Below are 19605 nucleotides of genomic sequence, written 5' to 3' on the forward strand. Positions count from 1 at the left end.
TTGGTGTATTTTACGTTTTTGCCTCTTTTATTAAGTTTTATGTGACCTTTATTACCTTTTCCCTAACTTGTTCACTATTCCCTCTGTAGTCTATTCCTTCTCTTTCTCCTGTCTTTCTTTTTTCTTATTCACCCAGCACCATGCCAGAGTGTGGGAGAGGTAGCGCCAGTGCAGTGAACTTGCACACCCGTGGGTGCCGGCGCCACCACGGAGGGCAGCCTTGTGCTGTTTTTAGTGAGTAGGAGGTGGTAGCACTCATTTTTTGTGTTCAGCGCTACCATCCCTTCAAGCTAGTAGCAGGCGGCAGGCCCAGGAGTGGGTTCAGCACACAAGGGCAAGTAGAGGGCAATAGAAGGTCAGAACGAGTAGGGTGCCACAACCAGTACTGCGGTGGGTGGAAGTTCCACCACCAGCGCTGCAGCCGCAGCGGACAGGTCTGCTGGCCCCAGTAAGTTCTTGTAATATCAGGCACGCACCGGTAACAGCGGTGGGGAGGTGGGGCGGGACGGAGGCGGGAGCGGCAGATGGGGTAAGTGGACAGACAAGGATATAGGGAAAGTAAAATAAAAAACAAATACAACCACTTACCTTGCGCTCGCCAAATCGCCGAGTCAGTGATGCAGCGAGCGCAAAGTAAGTGGTTTTATTAATTCTTTTATTTTACTTTCCCTATCCCTTTGTCTGTCTACTTCCAATGCCCCCAGGTCCCCCTCCCACCACTGTTACCTGTGCCAGCCGCACCAGGGTAATATTATTTATTTCTACCTCTCCCCCTGAGATGCATTTTTCCTCCATTCTGTTATACTGTAACTGTTTTTTAAATGCTCAACGTTCCATTTAATTTTTATTCTTGTAACTTATCCCTTCCTGCATTATCCTTTTTTCTATATCTCTTCTTTCTGCAGCTCATTTCCTCGTGTGACTGTACTAATCTGTAGCTTAAGCTTTCTTCTGCATGGTTATGCTGTCTCACTCCCCTAACTTTATACCCTGTGGACTGGTATTGTAAGATAATAACACTAGATTAGGTAGTCTACTGTGAAGATTGCAGAGTTTGAAGACCAAAGCAAGCTCTTCTATGCTTGTTTGTTGAGAAGGCTTTCTATTTCTTGCTCATGCTTAAATGACGAGAGAATGACCATGGTTATGGTGACCCCCCCCAATGTTGTGTTGAATGTATTATCATTCAGAATCTCAGCAGTTTCGATGACAGTGCAGCATGGCAGGAGAGTAGTATGAGGACCGTCCCATTGCATTTGCCAACAAAACCATATGTCCTTTATTGGCCAATTTATTCTAGCCCTTCGTTGCGCTTTGCATGAGTCACAGTCATCATATCTCTGCTCCTCCATTATGGCTGGCTTCACTTTTGGCTTTTCTAGCGTTGTCAACCAACAAAATGCCCAAAGTAATATTTTAGATGTGAGAAGAGATATTGCAAACTGAACTGTAGTCATGTGTCTCTGTTGTATTTTGTTTAAAAAAATAAAAAGGGGGAGGTATATCTGGCATCTAAAATGTGTAATGTTTTTTCTAACAACACAGACCACCAATGACAGGGCCAGCAGCACCAGTGCGCCAGCAGCAGTTGCAGGGAGAGACTCTGCGGCAGAAGGGACGTGCCATGGTAGGTCCCATTCCTTGGTAATTGACAATTAGTTGTACACACACTGTATTTGTTATGTGCGGCAGATTCCACCCATTATTCACCCATGATCTCCCTGCCCATGGCACTTCGCGAGTCATGACCCATGCACTATGACCCCAACCAACTGCAGTATTGTTCAATCCGGCACTGCAGTGTTGGCTGTGCAATGTACGTCTGCTTCTGTTAATGAAGCATTTACAAATCTTTCAATGGATTGCAAAATGAAACAAAAACACTGTGGGGCATATTATCAAGAACGGCGTTAAAATTATTGCCGCTTTAGCGGCAGGAAACTGCCGCTAAAGCGGCGGTAATGGGCTTGATAATATGCCCTAGATAATTCCAATGGAAGCCCAGGTTCACACCAGAACATGAGCTTCTATTGGAATTCTCAAGCGCCTATTATCAAGCCAATTATTGCCATTTTAGCAGCAGTTTGCTGCCGCTAAAGCGGCGATAATTTTAATGCTGTTCTTGATAATATGCCTGTGTCTTTCTCTTGCCTCCAGTGCCCACTCAGTTACTCTGTCACAGCCCTCCCTAAACACTGGAAATAAAAGATTTATAATGTGCACCACATGTTATGGGACAAGTAGTTCATATGTCTTCCATAATGGAATTACGCCTGTTCAAATTTGACATTCATCAACTTTCAGTTTCAACTAAAGTGACAGGGTAAGCCTAAGCTACATCATCAGTGAACCAATCCCCTGCCCCCCACACTATTCTATAGCAAAACCTCTACCATATCTAATATTTTACATTTTTCATCTTTTACATTTTTTTATCTACCTGTCTTTTCCCTGTACCTTACGCTGCTGCAACAGACTAAGGGGTGGATTTTTAGAGTTTGGCGGAGGGAGTTATGTAACATATATCCTATCCACTGTATTACAAATCATAATACGGCAGTCTGTAACATTTATGTTGGAATAAACCCCCACATCAAACTCTTGTCCAAATCAGTCCCTATATCAAGCTTCCTTCCCTTACTGCCTAGCAAATGTATTTGATTTCAATAATTTGTGTTTGACGGTAAGGCCAGGAAGTAAAGTGAGATTAAGTAAGTGTCTGTGATTTCATGTTTTGTGGATGGGATACTCTGTGACAAACGTGTCCAATAAAATCTATGTATCCCGTTCCTTTCCCTGAACTGCAAATGCATCGCTTTTCCCACCGTCTACTTACGGCAGACAGAATATCTATTATCCGCTTGTTATATATGACATGTGTGACATATTAATCATATGCCTCTTTGGAGTCAGGGTAGAATTGAAAGGCATTTGGGGAAGAGCAGGGTCATTGGAATCAAAGATAATTTTTTTGTCTATTGCAGCTGCAGTGAGTAGAAAATTTGCATCTGATGTGCTAGCTAGCACCCTTCCAGTCATACAGCACAAGAATAGAATGCTTGTGCTCTATCATGAGTGTGAATGATGCCTTACTCATGAAACAGATTTATTCATTTTCTTTTTTCCAGACAAAGCGTCTGTGTGATTTACTTTTTTTAGAAAACCCTTAACAAAAAAAAAGAAATCACACTGTTTTTAAATCTTATGCTGCCTCCTTTCAGCCAGTCAGTACTTTCAAGTGAGTCATGTGTTGTTAGAATCATGTCCCTGTAAGTGACGTTCCTGATCACATCAAAAATTCCAATGACCCTAACAGGCCAGCAAATGTACTTATACTGTGCCACTATATAATTAAACAAAACAAGTGTTTATTCAGAGCATTCTTTACAATTTTTCTGTCTATTGTTTTTTTTATTTCTTGATATAGCTAATCCTGCTAGTCCACCACCGACCTAGCAGTAGATCACAGCCCGGCTCCAGCGGCAGAGACAGGTGGGCCACCAGGGATCAGTAACACCGGCTGATGGATGGGGAGGGCCAGCACATGCCCCTGCTCCTGGGCCCAGTTTCACATGCCAACCACCTGCACCTCCAGCCTCCAGGCCACGCCAACGTCGCCGTCAGCTTGGAGCTGCCTGTGCCGGTTCCTGTGCCGCCTGCGTTCCAGACCGGCTCCACCATCGCCATGTGCTGTGTGAGCTGGATCATTTGAGCTATCGAATGACATGCCTTAAGGTCCACATCGAATATCTGGAGACTCTCTTAGAGAATGCCCTCTTCTAATTATTTTATAATTTTTTATGTTGGTGGGAGGGAGTTCTCGTGAGTGGAGAAGGTGGGAATTTGGGCGGGTAATTTTGGATAATTTAGGCATGATTTATATTTATTTTGGGCATTCATTGTGGATGGGGAAATAATGTGGGAGAGGGGTGAGCCTGTTGTGGGTGAATAGGGTGGGTTTTATTATAATTATGCTAATAAGGGGGAAATCGTTTATAATACACTTTATGTCTGAAGTTTTTTTACGTGTTTTACTTCAACTTTGCACTGATTCCTTTTTGTATGCCAGTTAGGATGGTATGCTGACATTCTCTATATTGCCTCCAGAAACATAGATAAACAATTAAGTTATCTCATCTGCAGTTCAAGTTAGTTACGTACTGAGTAAAGTAGTTCACTTCACCCCATAGTTCTCTTACCTTAATAGATGAAGTGATGGCAGGCGGCTGCTCCCTCTGTCAATCTTTCAACTCCTTATTGGAGGGATTTCCAAGGTGTCTTCTTTATATAGTGGTAGTGTGCTAACAGTGAAGGTTATCACAGTGAGGTCCAACTCCCACCTAGGTGAGCTCCAACTGCAGGATTAATCGAAAGGATCACAGGCAACTAACTTCAAAGAAAAATAGAGGGTTAGTAGGTTATACATATACATTTATATTACAGCTTTAGAAAGACTAAGGACAGACTACTACCACCATGACACATCAAAGAAAGACATTCCACCTATTATAACAAAAACAATCAAAAGTAAATTATTCTGAGCAATGGTGAGCATGGAATTTGAAAACCAAAGTTATAAATCCTCAAGTCAGTAAAAATGTACTCAAAGTCTGTACTCCGTAGTCGACAAGGTTCAGCGTTTCATTTATGCATAACAAAGGTCTGACTTGCTGACGTTGAGGAATAACATTCTTCGTGGTTGGAAAAGTGAGCCTAGTGTAGGCTATTGCTCAGGTAATAGAATCCGCAGCAATAGATCCCGCAGTGAGTTGGTGCCGCATTCAACCACATCCACCCCACCATGCGTGTGATCTATTTTAGTGTATATTAAGACACACCTTCAAACAAATCACACAGCCCAGGGGAAGAGGGTTAGGGGTTTGATGAATGGATTGGAAAGGGGATTTGGGGAAAAGTGTGCCAAAGACAAACACAACACAAAAAAAATATTCAAGAGGGCAATGAGCAGCACATTATCATCATTAATCTGTTGTGGAAGGAAATGAAAGAATTAGTATGTGAAGTTAAAGGCATTTGCAAACAGCCATTCTGTCCCAGAGACCCAAGTTAACAGATATCTATAGGTTTGAGAAAATCAAATTATCGAGGAGTGAATTGAACCCACCCAGTTCTACAAATATGATTGTTTAAAGAAAAATGAAACTGTATTGCCAAATTGGGTGGTGTATCTTCATTCTCCTCTGGAATGTCCGTCATCTTGAGTGCCTATCTGGACCGGTCCGGTAGGTAAGCAGGAAAGTGAGCTCAGCTTTTGCCTTTCGTTCGTGCAGGAGACGAGAAAGTCGAAGGGTTGTAAAACAGAAACTGTACTGTAGAGTCAAGGAGAAGGAAAGAAGGAAGGCAAGCTTCATGAGGAGTGTACCAAGAAGTAACAGAGGAAGACCAAAAACAAGATGACTTTAAATTTCACTTTTGCAACCAGTGCAACACACACTCTCAGCAGCAGTTTCCAAATCAACACATCTCTCTCCATTCCACATAGCTAAGTACTAGGCCTCAGAGTCATGGTTTCCCTTTGCAGTCAATAGCTTCCTTCTTCTAGCTGTTGATGAGGTACTCCCGCCTGAGTCCTTCCATCCTCGTCCTGACTCCGTCCCGGTCCTGAGCCGAGCAAGATAGGCGTGTAGTGCACTGCTGTTGAAGAACAAGTAGAGAAACAGAATTGTAGTATTTTGTATAGGTGCGTGTTTGTTAGTGAAAGTGACTGGTCTGATCTCTGAAGAACCAGAAAAAAAGGAGTGGAGCCTGCAAGTAAATCTCGCTAAATGTGAAAGGGCCAATCACCTTCAGGAAAAATGATCACCCATCAGGCCCCCAACATTTCAAATCATTGAAATCAAGTTTTTAAATTAAATTAGTTGAACACCCTCCCTTACTGTCTGCCACCACATGAATCATCAATCATCACTCACAATCAGTCAATAATATATCACTCATTGGTGCAATAGTTGACATGCTCCAAACCAAGCACGTGGTAGGTACACAATTGTATCTCCTCTTTGATGCAAGCAGCACATTGGAATTTGGTAGTCTTGTAAATCAAATGATCTTCAGGGGCAGCCCTTCTAGGTGATGGAAAAAAATGAATAGGAGTGGACCGTACAGGTACATTTTTGCTAAGTAAGTTTGTAAAGGCCAATCATTTTCAGGAAAAATGATCGCCCCTCAGGCACCAAATATTGCAATTCACCAGAATCAAGTTTGCTATTAATTGAACACCTTTCCTCACTGTCTGCCACCACATAGATCATCAATTATCACTCACTCATTGTTTCAATAGTTGTAATTACTTCTCCCAATCCAAGTACAGGTAGGTTATGTAGTATAGGTTATGTAGTAGGTACTCAATTGTATCTTTGATGCAGGCAACCCATTAGAATTTTTGATATTGGCACTTCTGGAGCAGCCAGGATAAATGATGCACAAATAGATAGGTATGCGAGGAAGGCAGGCATTGTCTCCAATGTCATGGAGGAATTGTGGAGGCTTCTTCACTGCACACTAGTCCAACTGCAATTTGGCCATATATTTGACTTAAAATGTTGGGGCAGCATAAATCTGACACAAACATAATGATCCACAAGCTACTTTTTTTTATTTTTGCAAGAAGTTCAACGAGAAATACTTTAAAGGTTTTATGGTGACACTGACATATTCAGTCTGGGAAGTAGAGTTTGTCCTCAAACTGAAGTGATTCACCTAAAAGTTGGTCAGCTAACACCACTTGATTCTGACCATTCCTCCTCCTTCTCCTTCTGTGCTGTCTCAGGAATGGTGTAATTGTGTAGCATGAAATCTTGCTTCATTTTGATCACGGTTGATCTCCTCCACATTTTGAGGTGAGAGACTAGTTCTTTTTATTGTAACTGTGTCAGCTACACTGAACATGTGCTCAGCAGACACACTGGCTACAGAACATGCCAGATACGTTATTGCCAACTTGATGAGCTCTGGCCATTCATGGATCTTCTCAGACCAATAAATCAATGGCTTTTGATCCACATAGACCTCTTCTGCATCATCCAGATACTCCTGGAACATCCTCTAAATGGTCATTGGTGCTACCACTTGCTCGACCTATTTTGCCATCACCTCTGCACTGGACTAAAGCCCTGCGATTTGGTACCAATCCAATGCAGAGGTTGGGTCTGATCCTTCTGTTGCTGGCATTGTCTGTGTTCTGGTTGCTGGTGTTGGCTGCTGTGAGTAAGTCTGCCCACTCTGGAAGTTGAAGGCGGTACCCCAGAACTGTGGAGTGGGACTCTAAGTTCCAGCTGTTCTTCCAGGTCTCCAGCTTGCTCAACAAACCTACCTCTTGGATTTTGAACCATCTCCTTCAGAAAAAGGAATGAACGTTGGGCAGAATTTTTTAGTACCGTGGAGTAAGTAATGTGGCACAGATATTCTCTTTGGACGAGATGAAGTCATATTACAGCCCTGTATTACAAGAAAAGCAAAGGATTACGCTCTCAACCAAGGCATGTGCTTCTGTGTTTTCGTTCACACCTGCAAGCGCGAACCTTTCAGACACATTCTTTAGCTGGTCCTGTAGCAGATGCAACAACGGGATAGGTTGACCTATCATACTGGCCTCCTTGCTAACTTCCTGTGTAAAACCATCAAAAGGGAGTAGCATCTGTGTCGGGCATTTGACTAGGCCCCATTTGTCCGCATCCATGGTCATAGCTTTCCCAATTGCATCCCCTCCTCTTTGAATGATATAGTCATTGATCTGTTTGTGCCGCTCAAACAGACGTTGCAACATGTAATAGGTCGAGTACCAATGTGTTGGCACCTCCTGTATCAGAACTTTAACTGGTACTCTATAAGCATGCTAAATTCGCAACTGCTTCCAGGCTTTAAAAGAATGAGCGAAATGAGTGCAGATTCTTCTGCAGTTGGTTAGCATGTTGCTGACTATGTCTTCTTTTTTGAGAAAGTCTTGCATCACCAGGTTGATGCAATGCGCCAAACACAGGACACTGAAATATCCACCGTCTGCCATCATCTTGACTTTGGTACTGCCATTGTCCATGGCAACAAATCCAATTCTGAGACCTCTAGCTTGCAGTCATTCAGACACCTTGCTGTTAAATTTGTCCAAGATGTTTGCAGCTGTATGTGATTTATCCATGGTGAACATGGCTACTGTTGCATGCCACCGAACGCTCTTAAAACTTTCTCCAGTGCCAAGACCTGTAGATTGCTTTTACTTCCACCCACAAAAGAAATCCAGTGTGTATTGATTCATATGTCATCTGTCACCTGACGGCTGGTCCACATATCTGTTGTCAGATGGATAGTGAGTACAACACTTCGCTGCAGAGCTTGTCCAACCAATTGCAGCACATCATGACGCAGAGCTGGAACAGCAACTCTAGAAAAATAGGTCCGACTTGGAATCTTCCATTTCAGGCAGATGGCTTCCACACAATCTAAGAATCCCACCCCTTCTTCAAAAGAATAAAGGAGGAGGTCCAGTGCTAACATTGTTGCCAGCTTCCCATTGTACAAATGTGCAGCTGGGTGGTTGCAGTCGTAGGGCTCCTCCTGCCTAAACATGCCCTTAATAGTAGCCTCTATTTTCTTCTTTTCTGGGGCCACTGACGCAGGTGACGTTTGAGAAGTAGGTGGTGGTAGACTCAGTGTGCATCATAGTGGGACAGTCACTGTATGCCATGGTGTCTCCACCTGACTCTGCGTCTTCTTGTGCCATTGTGAAGTCACTGAGGTGGGTGATTCTATTGGTACATTGCTGGGGACAGGGCTTCTTTACGTGAGGATGTCACCCTCTTCTTCCTCATCACTTCCCACAGTGATTGGACTTGTAGCTGTAGTTCCCAGGCTCTCCTCACCTTTACTACCATGAACATGTTCAGCATTTTTTTTTAAGATGCTCCTTCCACCAGATTGCGTGATGTTTTTTCAAATGGGTCGTTTGGCCTCCAGTACCTAGCTAGGCAAATGGTGCACTTTGCAATGTGCTCCCCTTTGTGCTAACAGTGCAAAAGTCCATAACTGGCAAGAAGTATTTTTTTACTGAGCCGCTGCCAATTCTGAAGAAGATCTGGAGGTAGGTGGCAGTGTCATCAATTGCCTCTTTGCAGTGCATACTTCTACTGAGGTAGGGGTTGGTGCAGGTCTCAGCTGGGGCTTTGCAAATATGGGAACTGGCAGTGCTACCTGTGCCACATTCCTCGGGGCAGGTTGAATATTGTCAGACTCCTCAGTATCACCCTCCACAATGACTAGCTTGTCATCATCCTCCTCATCATTCCCTCCATAATTCTAAGGCTTTCGGAACTTTTCTTTTCCCATGACTCTCCTGGCATCTCCCAGACTCTGCCGGGGTTCACTCCACGTCCCCAGAAGTGGTGCTTGCAGAAGATGGTCCAGTAGTAGCGTTCCTTTTCATTGCTGGAGATCTGGGGGTCAATTAATATAAAAGAGGCAGGTTATTGCATGGCAGGAATCTCGACCTCCTCTTTTTCTCTAACTTGACTAAGATGTACTATTGCTGGCTGTGGCTGCTGTCCACTGTGCTCTGTGTCCTGAACCAATTGGGTACTACTTTGTGATAGGGACAAACCCAATTCAGCATTACTGCTCGTCAGCATTGCCATGATTGCAGTGGCTTGGTCTCGGGCTTAGGTTGGGGTGGTGCTGTTGATGCGTGAGTGCTGCTCCCAGGTTCCTCCTCGGAGGCTGGTCCAGCATTCACATGTCTAATGAAAAAGGTTGTGGTAGACACACCACTGATGGAAGCTGCTACTTCTCACTGACCACTTTCTTGGGCCAACTTTTTTTGGGCCATTTTAAAGCTCTCAGTTGACAGTGGCACTAAGCTGCACAAGAGGAAAAGATTGGAGGATTGACGTCCCCGCACAAGCCATTTGTTTGGCAGTACTCCAGGTGATGTCAAGTCTTCTCTTGTGCACCTAAACACAAACAAGTAAGAAAAACATTTAGTGAAACGTGGCATTTTTGCAGTTTGAATTAGCACAGACAACGTGAATATTAGTGTGGTTGGTTACTTAGGTAATAATAAATCAGCCATTATAAAGTCACACCACACCATCATACCATAACATTTTATTTCAAATCAGGATAACACAACATACAGATGTAGCTCTTTCCTTTATGTCCATATTTCTAAAGGAGACTCCTGTGACACTCAGGGAATAAGAATGTTTAGAAAAATGAAGGTTTGTGTGCACCTATGGCAGACAATGTGGTCCAGGGGGAAATAGAATAATCATTAACAAAATTAAGGCTGCTGATGTGTCTGCATTGCACCGCAGCCAGGGTGTCCATGAGGACATGAAATTATACCTAAAAAACACTGAATGATGTTGCGCAGCTGTGTGCCATTGGTTGCTTTATGGATGAATGAATGACCCGACCCAGGCAAAATGCAAAAAAAAAAAACTTGTTAAACTAAAAATGAAAAAGATTTAAGAATCAAAATTAAAACACAAAAATTAAAATTACAAAAATTAAAATGAAAATTAAAAAAACTATGAATAATTGTCGATGTTTGTATGGGAGGATGAGAAGAAAACCTATTGTGAGGTAAGGAGTTGCAAAATAAACATGCATTTGCAATGCAATAGGTCTTGCATTTGCAAGAGTTTGAGCTAGTGGTGGTGTAAATGATAATGTCTTTTACCCATGTGTTTTTGTTTGGAGTGCTGTGGATGTATGTGGTGTGGAGTCCAATTGTGGGTTGGATATGGAATTGTTAGTTGTAGAATTGCGTGGGGTGGTATTGTTCGAGGTATGTGTGCAGTGGTGAAATTAATTTGTGATACCAATGTGTTCCCTGTGGGTACACGTTCACATGCCACGGCAGTCCTAGAGTTTGTCACGATGTGGCACCATTTTTAATTTGTGCTGTCATAGGCCAAGCACTAGGGGAATAAAGGGCTGCGTTGACCTAAAAATATGATGTCAAAAGTTCGACTATACTGTATTGCTGTATGATGACCGAGGTTGGGGGTGAAGATCGGGAATATAATCTTGGATCAATGACGGTAACTCACAGGTTACAAAAGCAGGCTAATCAGGTTGGATTTAATGTCTCCCATAAAATTGCTTTTATCAGCTACCATAATCCAACATGTTGTAGAAGGATTTCTCTACAACCATCCGACCATATTTGACTGCATATTTTTTATGTGTTCCTGATTCCACATAATAATGTCAATTTGCTTCACCTCCTGATACCAGAGTGGCATCCTGCCATTTACACAACTGTACATGATTCTGGAAATGATGACCACTTATGTCTTTGTTGACATTAAATATTCCATCTCTGGTCATGGGAGGGATACAATAATGGCATTTTTACGCCTGTGATTATTTTTTTACATTGTTTAGCACTCAGAAGCAAACCAAGGCTGTTCTGCGCTACAAAAAAAACCTAGACTAAACAATGGCCATTCCTTTCAGTATGATATTCGACTGATGCTTGGAAATGCACATGCATAAGTCCAAGAATGTTATTTGTGAACAGGTTTTTTCAGTCCTTTTTTTCCCTTTAGACATAGCTGAGCAGACGAGCAATGTTTGGAAAGTAAGAGAGGCATTCAGCACATGCCATGTTTCTGTGTTTCCTACAGAAAACTGTTCAGATTGACTGATACGAGATTACATGGCGATGACAGGGCCCAAAAATAATTTGTGGAGCACCTAAAACACTTGTGATGCAGCAGTGTGTGTTGATATGCCAAGCGGTGAAAGGCAAAGACAGATAGACGAACTCCTGCCTTAGATAAGGCTTTAGGAAAAATATATTTTCAGTCGAGTAATACAGAGGTGAAATGATACAACCAATGGGCTCAAATATGTTTGGTATTATAGTAATTAGAATCACAGGTAAATGGCTCAAAAAATTCGTAAAAAATGATTTTATGCATGTGTAAAAGTACTATTTAAATTCAGGTTCCTGTAAAGGATGTATCATCATTAATGGACAGTATCATTACAGCAAGGTGGTTACAGTTTAGAATATTCAGTGTCTAGACGCTGCTGTTTCTACAACAGAGGACTGCTGTGTGCCAGGAGGAACTGCAATTTTAGGCTGCTGGATTTGTGCAAAGTGACCCTGTGTAGTGGCCTGCCTGTGCCCTTTCCTATGCTCCAGGGCTCTCCAGGGACTGGTGGGCTGGCAAACAAAATAAAACACTCATCATCACAATATTGAGACGCAATATTTAATTGTTAATGACACCATGCAGTGCAACCGAAATTGGCAGCAGTGCTGCAGGCAGATACCTATATTTTTCATTTGCTGAATCTAAGTTAAAAGGTAAGACTATGGATGAATGATGCTTTGGCCCACAGCTGGGCAATGCCATCTGGAGCAGTGTTGTTGTCTCTTCTGGTGCGGCAAAAGAGACTTTGAAAAAAGAAAAGGAGACTTCTTTTTTTTTTTTAATGCGTGGGACCGTCTTGCTTGTGGCTCACATGGGGCTGGGTAATCTCATCCAGAGCAGTATTATCTCTTCTGGTGTAGCAGGAGAGACAAGCACTTTAACACCTGCCCGGGCGATAGAAAACAACGTAATAAAAATAAATCTGCGCTGCAGCAGAAGTGGTAAAGACCAAGTAGTGTGTCACAAATACATACAGCTAGGGTCAACCACAGTGAATGTTAGTGGCAGGATGCCCTGCAACCGAGTGCACACATGCCACAGGTGCTGTTCTCAGACTACCCTCCCGAAGCTGCAAGCACCACACTTCTGGTCTTAGAAGGCACTCACTGATGCTGCTGTAGCCATGCTGTTAGGTTCTCACACTTGCACCCTTTCAACAGAATGTTGGCGGTAATCGTCTCTGGGCATTCGAGCACTGTCACGTGACCACACATCCCACAAGGTAATGGTAGCCAAGTTTAATTGCAGCCATCCATTGTAGGTGTAAATCCGACGGCCATTTTGTAAAGGCAAATATAAAATATATTCACACAGCACTTAGGTGGAATATAATTTTCCAAATGTAATGAAATAGTAGGTATTTAGTAAATACTGATTTGCACAATATTATATACATTTGCTTGTTCCAATAGAAACTACACAGGGGCAAATTACAACTGAGAAATGTTAATAACCAACACAAGAATGCCTTCATGTTTTTTCTAGCTTTGGTTATTAACATTTCTCTATCGTAATTTGCCTGTGTGTAGTTTCTAATGGGCCGTGTTTGCATAACAAGCAAATATATATAATATTGTGCTGTCCCCAGAGGGAGAGGATGTGGCTCAGCGGTCAGAGCGGCAGACTTTGGAGCTGGGGACCAGTGTTGGAGCCTTGGCTCCACATTCTGTGATTTGTAGTAGATCACTTAATCTACTAATTTAAATTTTAAAAACCCAGCCATCTCAAAGGGGCAGTCAAGCTATATTGGGGGTAGGGAGAGACAAAGAAAAAGGAAACAAATTTAAAAAAACACAATCTCGGAGGGGCGGTCAAGCAGTGTTGGAGGTAGGGAGAGACAAAGTAAAAGGAAACAAGGAGCAACAGAATCAGATAGCAAATTAAGCAGCGTCTGGCTGAAAGAATCAATTTAAAAAAAGTTCTCTCAAACAGGAGCTAAAGAAAGCAAGTTTATATACACTGTACTTTACCGATGCTCCTCAGCTTTGAAAGGAAGTGAGTTATCGGCTGCGAGAATGAGACAGGAGACTGCAAAGAAAAGTGATGCTGGACTGCATCAACGGTAAGCAGGAGGTGGGAATAGAGTGGTTTTATTGATAACAGCAGGTATTGCAGACATCGCAGTGCTGACAGGCTCGACCTACAAATGCAAAAAAAGGCATGTAATATATAAGCACTGTTCATCAAAATCATATTCTTAATATATACTAGAATGATCCTCAAACATATTATTAAACTGATATCACATCCATCCATGGAAGCTTATGGCAAAGGCACACAGGGTTGCTGCACAAAATGGCTGCCAGACACTTGGTCGAACAACAACAGCAAGCAGGAGGCATGGGAAACAAAGAATACGTGCAAGCTTATAAACGCACACAGGTTGGATGCACAAAGTGTCTGCCAGCCAGTACCACACAGTCAAACAACAACAGCGAGCAAGGAGCCATGCGAAACAAAGAAAGCATGCAAGCCTATGGCAAAAGCACACTGGGTGGATGCACAAAATGGCTGCCAGCCACATGGTCAAACAACAACAGCAAGCAAGAAGGCATGGGGAGTAAAGAACACACGCAAGCCTATCACAAAGACACACTGGCTGGATGTTCAAAATGGCTGCCAGTCACATGGTCAAACACCAGCAGCAAGCAAAGAGGCATAGGGAACAGAGAAAACGTTCAAGCCTATTGCAAAGGTACACTGGCTGGATGCACAAAATGGCTGCCAGCTACATGGTCAAGCAACAGCAGCAAGCAAGGCATACTGGGTGGATGCACAAAATGGTCTCTAGGCACATGGTCAAAAAACAACAGTAAGTAGGAGGCATGGGGAACAAAGAACACATGCAAGCCTATTGCAAAGGCACACTGGCTGGTTGCACAAAATGGCTCCCAGCCAGTGCCACATGGTCAAACAACAACTGTGAGCTAGGGTGCATGGGGAACAAAGATCACATGCATCCCTATGGCGAAACACACTGGCTGGATGCACAAAATGGCTGCCAGTCAGTGCCACATGGCCAGCAACAACAGCTAGCTAGGAGGCATGGGGAACAAATAGAACACCTTCAGGCCTATGGACACACACTCACTGGCCAGACAAAGGAGGCATGGCAACACTGAAGAAAACACTACCATTAATTCAGCAATGCCAAAAACGAAAATTAACTGAGCTATAAAAAAATTTACAGCAATATTCATCCTTACAAGGCATCAGTTATTAACCCATATATATACACAAATAAATGTGAAATACAAAAATAACCACCACATTTTAGATGTAATCCAATCCGCCCAGCCCTAAATGATGTTTTAAAACATATACCACAGAAACAGTTGTTTCATGCACCAATGAGTAGTACTGCCCTGGGCCTACTGACAGGATGGCCCCTTGGCAGACTAGGCCACATGGGTAAAATTAATAAATATTGAAAATTTAACAAACATGGAGAAAAAGTAATGAACTCTGCAAAATTGTGCCTTTACAAAAGATGAAAAATTAAATGCAAAAATATAACTATGCCCCATTTGAAACTGCAGGCCACCCACCACAATAAATTTGAGAATTCAAATAAGAGTACAAATAAATACTGGTGCATGCCCGCTATCAAACAAACAACACACTTATACAAGAGTTTTATTTAACTTACTTAGGAAATCTCAAATACAAAGTCCTTAAATTCGCTGGTATATATGCAGCAGACAAAGAGAGTGATCCTTCCTGCTCCAAATCCAAATGAAAAGTGACAGAAGATGGGCAAAGCACTGGGAGGAGCCTGCTAGGCAGAAACAGGAAGTTGTAGTCTCTGGGGCACTACCTTCATGTCAGAATTGTTTTTTAAAAAAAAGCCAATCCAATTAAAAAAAAATTGTAGATTTATCTACTTCTCGAGCACAAAAGCTAATCTAGCGTTGAGTTCGCAATTGCGTGCGGTGCTACATTGCCGTCATCACAGCCGGAAGTCATGCAAGCGGGCGCAAAGTCTCACACACGCTCACTAGTGGCCCAAGAATATCATGGCACGAGTGACCGCCAAAACAAATCTCGAGAGCGTGAACAGAAACAAAAACCCCGCTTAGCGCCCATGCGTAATCCAGGAACTCCGTGCTCTTCCGCAGAGTGCCTGAATTTCAAAACCTCTGCCAACGGAGCAAAGTTTATCGTCCCGGCCTAGTCAAAGTGGTGTAGGCACTCTTTACAGATTGCATGGGTGGTATAGCCTTTCAGTAAGGGAAAAATATTGTTGTTTTAGTGCAGTGATTCTGAACCTTTTGACTTCGGTGTGGACCGACACTGAATCATTATTGGAATTCGGGGACCCCCACTGAGTCATTACTGGAACCATGGACCACAGCCTAAGCATGATTTGAACTGCAAAACAATGCACAAAAACACAGACACAAGCATTCAATACATACACAAATGAAGTCATATTTTATTTAATTCACAAGCAAATATAAAAAATTATAAAGAGATGGTTGAAGTTTTTCTAACTTCTATTGAGGCCATGTTTGATGAACTTGCACTGCTTTCAAGAATGAATCTGAGGATACTAACTCAATCATATAGCTCAATTTTTTTTTTGTAAAACATGTTATTAAAGTGTTTAACACAACAATACAGATCTGCATGTGCTATTGTACAATCGCAATGTCATTTCTGTACAGTCACTGGATAAACAACTCTGCTTTGTTGTGGAGAAATGTGGCTCAATGGTTAGAGCGGCAGATCTCGATGCAGAGCACTGGTCTGGGACCATATAAATTCCTCGGACCGGATATTCTCGCCTCAGTGCCTATTCTAATCATGGGTCCCACGCTGCAACTCTGGGCAATAGCTTGCTTAATCTCCACAACGGCCCCAACAGCGCTGGGATGCCTGCCTTCACCATGGGGGTGCCCAGGAGTGGACACTTCCCACGGAAAGCCAGGAAGGGTTCCTTCAGCGGTATGAGTACAGCGCTGAGATACCCCTAGGGGTGATTCGGCGCTATATAAGTACATATACATTTACATTTGATACATATTCAATTTCCACAACATTGCATGTCTTCACCGGATGTTTCCTCTGTGCGTGTTCCACTTTCCCCACACCCCATTTGCGAGGGCAATTCCTATTTATAAACGTGGCCTTCTCCGCCACCATGACCATATCCATGTCCCTACACCACTGCATTATCGTTGCTACTATTCCCGCTCCCCACTTTTGCGCTATGTTCCGTTTAGCTATTGTCATGCCAGTCGTAGCCCATAGGCGTTCGGCGTGGGTAAGGTCTGTTGGACCCCAGACATTAAGAAGGCAGCACTGAGGCTCAAGTGGGACCTGTTTCTCGGTGACGTCTGCGATTGTGCCTACTACTTCCTCCCAGTATGGCACAAGTTTTGGGCATCCCCATAAGGTGTGATAATAGGTACCTATGTCGACGCAGACAGCTTGGGTCAGGGGCCCTTCCCATCTTGTGTAGTACCGTCCGTGTGTAATAGGTCCTATGTAATATTTTAAACTGCACCAGTCGCAGTCTAGAGGAGATTGCCACCTCTTTTGGCGATGCTAGCGCCTCACGCCAGTCAGGGTCGTCCATCTCTCCCACCTCGGACTGCCAAAGTTCCCTGAGTCGGACGAGTGGGTCCGGTCGATTGTTAATGATTTTTTTATATGTCAGTGAAGTCGCTTTTTTGTGGCGGTAGTCGGTAAGTAATCGGTCCTCTAAGGGGGAGGCCTCCGGAAGCGTCTCAGCTGTACGGAGGGCTGTTTCATTTGCATGTTTAAGTTGTAAATATCTGAATCGTTCGCCTGGAGCCATAGAGTACTGTTCTTGCAGATGAGTTAAGCTGACGACTTTCCCATTATGCCAAAGATCCGCCAGCCGGGAGATGCCGATCAGATCCCACTTTTGAAACCCTTTTCTATTGCCTAGTGTTCCAAGTTTGTGTGTGTCCCACAAGGGTGTGTGCTTCGTAAGTTTGTCAGTCCAACCCAAGTGTCTGTTCACTGTGTGCCAGATGCGGATGGTGTGCGACGCTGGGCCTACAAGGTTACGGGCTTTCTAAGTGTTGTAAAGTGCTCTATTAAAACCGCCCTGCCCTAAAGTCATCCTGTTGAGCTGGTAGGCTGGGTCTATGTCCGGCACATGAAGCCATTGATTAAGGACCGTAAGTTGCAAAGCCCAGTAGTAGGCTTTAATATCAGAGACGGCTATCCTGCCATCATATCAACTCTTCAGCAATTTAGTCGCTGCCACTCTTGCCGGTTTGCTGTCCAAGAGGAGAGCCGCCACCTCCGAGTTCACCGCTCGAAAATATGAGTCAGGGACTGGATAGGGGGTATTGTGTAGGGCATACAGAAATCTGGGCAGGGCCATCATTTTAAAAAGAGCCGCCCTACCTAAAAGGGTGAGTGGTAGTGCCTTCCAATGTTGAATATCATGTTTTAGTTTTTGCAGAGGGGCTTGTAAATTAAGTGTTAGGAATGTGTTGCAGTCTGAGGTTATGTATATTCCAAGATACTTAAAGCTGTCCGTGACTATTTGGACCTTGCAATGGGAGATGTGGTGAGGTCCATGTAATATGTATAGCACTGACTTATCCCAGTTGATAGCATATCCGGAGACGGAGCCATACACAGCGCAGATATTATGTAGCGCATGCAGCGATCTCGTAGGCAAAACGATATACAATGATACATCGTCCACGTATAGAGAAATATGATCTTCCCATTTCCCCCTCCATTTTAAACTTCGAACCATGGGGTCCCATCTTATCCACGCCGCCAGTGGTTCGAGAACTAATGCAAACAATAAGGGCGACAATGGGCAGCCCTGTCTCGTTCCTTTGCCTAGGGTGAATTCTCTCGATATGTGACCATTAGCAACTACGTGTGCCACCGGGTCGGTATAAAGTAAACGTACCCATGAACAGAACTTCAGTCCGAACCCTAAGTGTTGAAGGACTGCAAATAAAAAGGCCCATTCCACCGAATCAAACGCAATCCGTGCGCCTAAAGAGAGAACCGCAGCGTCTTCCTGAATAGTGTGTTTTCGACCTAATACGCTGTGAAGGCGTCTAAGATTTAGGGCCGTGTTTCTGCCAGGCATAAAGCCGGATTGATCCGGATGGATCAGTGTGTGGAGATGGGGGGTAAGTCTGAGCGCTAGCATTTTTAGATTTTCCCTTCGGCATTAATTAAGGAAATTGGACGATAAGACGTGCATTCCTCTGCCGGTTTGCCAGGCTTATGGATGCCAGCCATTGATCTCCAGTGGGTGTCCCTATGTCGCGACTAGTTTCGAACATTTTTAACAGATATGGGGCTATCTTTTCCGCTGTGTGTTTATACAGTTCTATCGGTATTCTGTTAGGACCCGTGGCTTTGCCCGATTGTATTTTGGAAATGACCATTTTGAGTTTGTGTACCATGATGTTTGCTTCTATAAAGCTCAATTTTTAAATTCCTTCCCACTTACAGAACGTTTTAAAATTTCAAGTCCATGTTTGGCTTCTTTATTTATATACACTTTAATAAACTATTAATATTTATTTTCTAAGTAGTCGCAGGCCCCCTGAGCTAGCTTTGTGGACCCGAGGGAACCCCAGACCACAGGTTAATAAGCACTGTTTTAGTGACTTTTTAAAGCTAGTATAGTTCCTATATATTAAAATTCCTATCTGATTGTTGCACTGTGTAAACAGTGCCTGGCTGGTAGTCATTCTGTAGGGAGTGCCTGGTTGTGTACTCTATGTGGGGATCTGGGTGTACTATCTGATATGGTTGTGGGGCATGTTGTGGAGTACACTCACAGAAAACATCTTGGGGCCAGTCAGAGTTATTTACTTAACCTTCAGCTCAACTTTGTTAGCTATGGCACAGAGCAGCAAGGCTTAGCAAGGGAACAATGTGTAAAGTATTTAACAGCACAAAACAACAGAAT

This window comes from Triturus cristatus, chromosome 3_1 (genome assembly GCF_964204655.1).
Source record: "Triturus cristatus chromosome 3_1, aTriCri1.1, whole genome shotgun sequence".
In the NCBI taxonomy this organism is placed as follows: domain Eukaryota; kingdom Metazoa; phylum Chordata; class Amphibia; order Caudata; family Salamandridae; genus Triturus; species Triturus cristatus.